This window comes from Amphiprion ocellaris, chromosome 14 (assembly GCF_022539595.1).
Source record: "Amphiprion ocellaris isolate individual 3 ecotype Okinawa chromosome 14, ASM2253959v1, whole genome shotgun sequence".
NCBI classification, from domain to species: Eukaryota; Metazoa; Chordata; class Actinopteri; family Pomacentridae; genus Amphiprion; species Amphiprion ocellaris.
The window spans coordinates 15,794,705-15,800,898 of NC_072779.1; positions in this window are offsets into that span (position 1 = coordinate 15,794,705).

Consider the following 6,194-nt stretch of genomic DNA (forward strand, 5'->3'; position numbering starts at 1 on the left):
TTTTGGCGCAAAAAAAACGCCATAGTATACTATGTCGAAAAAAAATGCGATTTTTCAACATGTTGTAAAAACATGCCATATGATGAAATAAAGTAACAGGACACCGTGAAAAACGCTATGGTAAGGTTTTCCTTGAAAAAAAAAATCATCATGAATTTTGGCGCAAAAAAACGCCTTACTATACTATGTCGAAAAAAAATGCAATTTTTCAAACATGTTGTAAAAACGTGCCATATGATGAAATAATGTAAAGGAGGCCGTGAAAAACACTCCAGAAAGGTTTTCTTTGAAAAAAAATCATCATGAATTTTGGCGCAAAAAAAGGCCACAGTATACTATGTCGAAAAAAAAATGTGATTTTTCAACATGTTGTAAAAACGTGCCATATGATGAAATAATGTAAAGGAGGCTGTGAAAAACACTCCAGAAAGGTTTTCTTTGAAAAAAAAATATCATGAATTTTGGCGCAAAAAAAACGCCATAGTATACTATGTCGGAAAAAAAAATGCGATTTTTCAACATGTTGTAAAAACGTGCCATATGATGAAATAATGTAAAGGAGGCCTGTGAAAAACACTATGGTAAGGTTTTCTTTGAAAAAAAACATCATGAATTTTGCTGAAAAAAAAACGCCTTCTATACTATGTCGACAAAAAATGCGATTTTTCAACATGTTGTTAAAAACGTGCCATATGATGAAATAATGTAAAGGAGGCCGTGAAAAACACTCCAGAAAGGTTTTCTTTGAAAAAAAAATCATCATGAATTTTGGCGCAAAAAAGACGCCTTACTATAATATGTCGACAAAAAATGCGATTTTTCAAACATGTTGTCAAAACGTGCCATATGATGAAATAATGTAGAGGAGGCCGTGAAAAACACTCCAGAAAGGTTTTCTTTGAAAAAAAAATCATCATGAATTTTGGCGCAAAAAAGACGCCTTACTATACTATGTCGAAAAAAATGGGATTTTTCAAACATGTTGTCAAAATGTGTCATATGATGAAATAATGTCAAGGAGGCCGTGAAAAACACTCCAGAAAGGTTTTCTTTGAAAAAAGAATCATCATGAATTTTGGCGCAAAAAAACACCTTACTACACTATGTCGAAAAAAAATGCAATTTTTCAAACATGTTGTAAAAACGTGTCATATGATGAAATAATGTAAAGGAGTCCATGAAAAACACTCCAGAAAGGTTTTCTTTCAAAAAAAATCATGAATTTTGGCACAAAAAAAACACCTTACTATACTATGTCGACAAAAAATGCGATTTTTAAAACATGTTGTAAAAACGTGCCATATGATGAAATAATGTAAAGGAGGGCGTGAAAAAAACTCCAGAAAGGTTTTCTTTGAAAAAAAAAATCATCATGAATTTTGGCGCAAAAAAGACGCCTTACCATACTATGTCGACAAAAAAAGAGATTTTTCAAACATGTTGTAAAAACGTGTGATATGATGAAATAATGTAAAGGAGGCCATGAAAAACACTCCAGAAAGGTTTTCTTTGAAAAAAAAATCATCATGAATTTTGGCGCAAAAAAGACGCCTTACTATAATATGTCGACAAAAAATGCGATTTTTCAAACATGTTGTCAAAACGTGCCAAATGATGAAATAATGTAGAGGAGGCCGTGAAAAACACTCCAGAAAGGTTTTCTTTGAAAAAAGAATCATCATGAATTTTGGCGCAAAAAAACACCTTACTACACTATGTCGAAAAAAAATGGGATTTTTCAAACATGTTGTAAAAACGTGCCATATGATGAAATAATGTAAACGGGGCCATGAAAAACACTCCAGAAAGGTTTTCTTTGAAAAAAGAATCATCATGAATTTTGGCGCAAAAAAACGCCTTACTATACTATGTCGAAAAAAATGGGACTTTTCAAACACGTGGTCAAAACGTGCCATACGATGAAATAATGTAAAGGAGGGCATGAAAAACACTCCAGAAAGGTTTTCTTTGAAAAAAAAATCATCATGAATTTTGGTGCAAAAAAACGCCTTACTATACTATGTCGAAAAAAATGGGACTTTTCAAAGACGTGGTCAAAACGTGCCATATGATGAAATAATGTAGAGGAGGCCGTGAAAAACACTCCAGAAAGGTTTTCTTTGAAAAAAAATCATCATGAATTTTGGCGCAAAAAAAACGCCTTACTATACTATGTCGAAAAAAATGGGATTTTTCAAACATGTTGTCAAAACGTGTCATATGATGAAATAATGTAAAGGAGTCCATGAAAAACACTCCAGAAAGGTTTTCTTTGAAAAAAAAATCATCAGGAATTTTGGAACAAAAAAAACGCCATACTATACTATGTCGAAAAATAAATGCGATTTTTCAACATGTTGTAAAAACGTGCCATATGATGAAATAATGTAAAGTAGGCCGTGAAAAACACTATGGTAAGGTTTTCTTTGAAAAAAAAAATCATAAATTTTGGCGCAAAAAAACGCCATGGTATACTATGTCGAAAAAAAATGTGATTTTTCAACACGTTGTAAAAACGTTTCATATGATGAAATCATGTAAAGTAGGCCATGAACAACACTATGGTAAGGTTGTCTTTGAAAAAAATCATTATGAATTTTGGCGCAAAAAAACGCCATAGTATGTCGAAAAAAAATGCTTTTTTTCAACATGTAAAAACGTGCCATATGATGAAATAATGTAAAGTACGCCGTGAAAAACACTATGGTAAGGTTCTCTTTGAAAAAAAATCATCATAAATTTTGGCGCAAAAAAACGCCATGGTATACTATGTCGAAAAAAAATATGTGATTTTTCAACACGTTGTAAAAACGTTTCATATGATGAAATATTGTAAAGTAGGCCATGAAAAACACTATGGTAAGGTTTTCTTTGAAAAAGAAATCAAAAATTTTGGCGCAAAAAAACGACATAGTATACTATGTCGAAAAAAATGTGTTTTTTCAACATGTTGCAAAAACGTGCCATATGATGAAATAATGTAAAGTAGGCCGTGAAAAACACTCCAGAAAGGTTTTCTTTGAAAAAGAAATCATCATGAATTTTGGCACAAAAAACGCCATACTATACTATGTCGAAAAATAAATGCGATTTTTCAACATGTTGTAAAAACGTGCCATATGATGAAATAATGTAAAGTAGGCCGTGAAAAACACTATGGTAAGGTTTTCTTTGAAAAAAAATCATAAATTTTGGCGCAAAAAAACGCCAAGTATAACTATGTCAAAAAAAAATATGCGATTTTTCAACATGTTTTCAAAACATGCCATATGATGAAATAATGTAAAATAGGCCGTGAAAAACACCATGGTAAGGTTTTCTTTGAAAAAAAAATCATTATGAATTTTGGCACAAAAAAACGCCATAGTATACTATGTCGAAAAAAAAGCGATTGTTCAACATGTTGTAAAAACGTGCCATATGATGAAATAATGTAAAGTAGGCCGTGAAAAACACTCCAGAAAGGTTTTCTGTGAAAAAAAAATCATCATGAATTTTGGCACAAAAAAAAACGCCATGGTATACTATGTCGAAAAAAAAATGTGATTTTTCAACACGTTGTAAAAACGTTTCATATGATGAAATCATGTAAAGTAGGCCGTGAAAAACACTATGGTAAGGTTCTCTTTGAAAAAAAATCATTATGAATTTTGGCACAAAAACGCCATAGTATACTATGTCGAAACAAAAATGTGTTTTTTCAACATGTTGTAAAAACGTGCCATATGATGAAATATTGTAAAGTAGGCCGTGAAAAACACTCCAGAAAGGTTTTCTTTGAAAAAAAATCATCATGAATTTTGGCGCAAAAAAAACGCCTTACTATACTATGTCGAAAAAAATGGGATTTTTCAAACATGTTGTCAAAATGTGTCATATGATGAAATAATGTAAAGGAGTCCATGAAAAACACTCCAGAAAGGTTTTCTTTGAAAAAAAAATCATCAGGAATTTTGGCACAAAAAAAAACGGCATACTATACTATGTCGAAAAATAAATGCGATTTTTCAACATGTTGTAAAAACGTGCCATATGATGAAATAATGTAAAGTAGGCCGTGAAAAACACTCCAGAAAGGTTTTCTTTGAAAAAGAAATGAATTTTGGCGCAAAAAAACGCCATAGTATACTATGTCGAAAAAAAAATTGAGATTTTTCAACATGTAAAAATGTGCCATATAAATGAAATAATGTGACATGCTCTACTATGATGTTATTTGGACGACATGCTATACTATGACATTTTTTGGACCAAAGGCTATACTATGACGTTTTTAGAGCGACATGCTATACTATCACGTTTTTAGAGCGACATGCTATACTGTGACGTTTCAAGAGCGACATGCGATACAATGACGTTTTTTGTACGACATGCTATACTATGACGTTTTTTGGGCGAAATGCTATACTATGATATTTTTTTGGACGACATGCTATGCTGTGACGTTTTTTCGACCAAAGGCTATACAATGACATTTTTAGAGCGACATGCTATACAATGACATTTTTTGAGCGACATGCTATACAATGACGTATTTAGAGTGACATGCTTTACTATGAACTACAGGCCATACTATGTTATTCTTGAAAAGTATACTATACTTTGACATTTTCTGAACTACATCCTATACTACCGCGTTATACACAGAGTGCTTTGGTTACATGTTGATTTATAATCTAGATTTTTTTCTGTTTTGTTTTCTGACAGGATTACCACAGACCTGACCGTGAACACCGTTGACACCCACCTGAGGGAGACGCTGCCTAAGATCTCAAGGCTGTTTGGTCGTGGTCTTTCTAGCCCTGCTTCAGAACGCCTTAATCAACTACATCTTCTTTTGCAGAGGCCCTCAGATGCTGCAATCTCTGACCTTAAGGAGGAATTGCTACTTTCACTCTAATGAGACGGCGGTTATTTTAAAGACCCAGCTCCTGGCGGCTTGAAGTGAAAGTTTAACACCCATCAAAACGGAACTACAGACAGTTAAATCTGAGCTGTTGGTCAGTATTTCAAACATCAAGTCCGACCCGGCTGCCCTAAAGCACGCTGTGGGTGAAACGGAAACTTCACTCTCCACATCACCGACGACATCGTCACACTCCAAAGCAGAGCACCTGTCTGCTGAACTTTTAAAAGTGGACTATAAATGTGAAGAATGTGAGCAGCAGCAAACTGTGAGCAGCAGAACAGATGTGATCAGAAAGAAGTCATTTTCTTTTTTCTTTTCTTTCTGGTTGACTTGATTCTGTCAGATGCAGATGTTGGAGCTGATTCTGATCTTTCAGGATAAAAAAGCTGCTTTTCCTTCACAGACTTTTCAGGAAATTATTCTCTCAGGTTTTCTCTGCTATTTATATTTTTATTATCTGTGATTATTTCTTTATTGTGAAAATAAAGTTTGAGGCATAAAGACTCATTTAGTTATTTTAATCCTCAAATCTTTGATGTAGCAGAACTAAACTTCCATTTTCCTTCTTGTACTTCTGATACTAGAACTAAACGTATCTTCAACACGGATCATCTGCTTTTAATGAATCAGCAGCAACATCACAACAACAAATGAGACAATTTTCAACAAATTAATGAAACTGGTGTCATTTAAAACTATCAGAGTCTGTTTTAGTGTCATATTAAAGCTGATTACTGACAACTACAAAATTAACGTTACTGTTTTAATCACATTTAAGTTTCCTGAACGTTACATTAATGTCAACCAGCCACAGTTTTATGAACTTAATGAACCACATTACAGGAACACAACACACTTCAGCTGTTTACATGAAACTCAACACATTAGCTTGATGCTACGTTAGCTTTAATCAGGCTACGACTGAGCAGCTAGCTCGGTTAGCATCGCGAACATTAAAGCTAATATTTACTATGCTAACTTTCTTCTCTGGTCAACACACACTGAAACAAACTCCAACAACATCTGGAGTGCATGGCACACATTATATCTGACACTAAAGCTGCATATAAAGTGCATTAAAAGCGGCACCGATACGAAAATAAACATTTACTTACCGAACTATCAGTCCTTTCAGTGTCTGCTGGTAGAATCAGCCGAAGGTATAAAACTGGTTAAAACAAGCCAACGGGCAGGAAAACTGTCTGTGGAAAATGTTGTGCTGCTCCACCGATAAATAAACCAACAGTTATTATATCAGAATTAATCCAAAGGCGGAGAGCAGAGT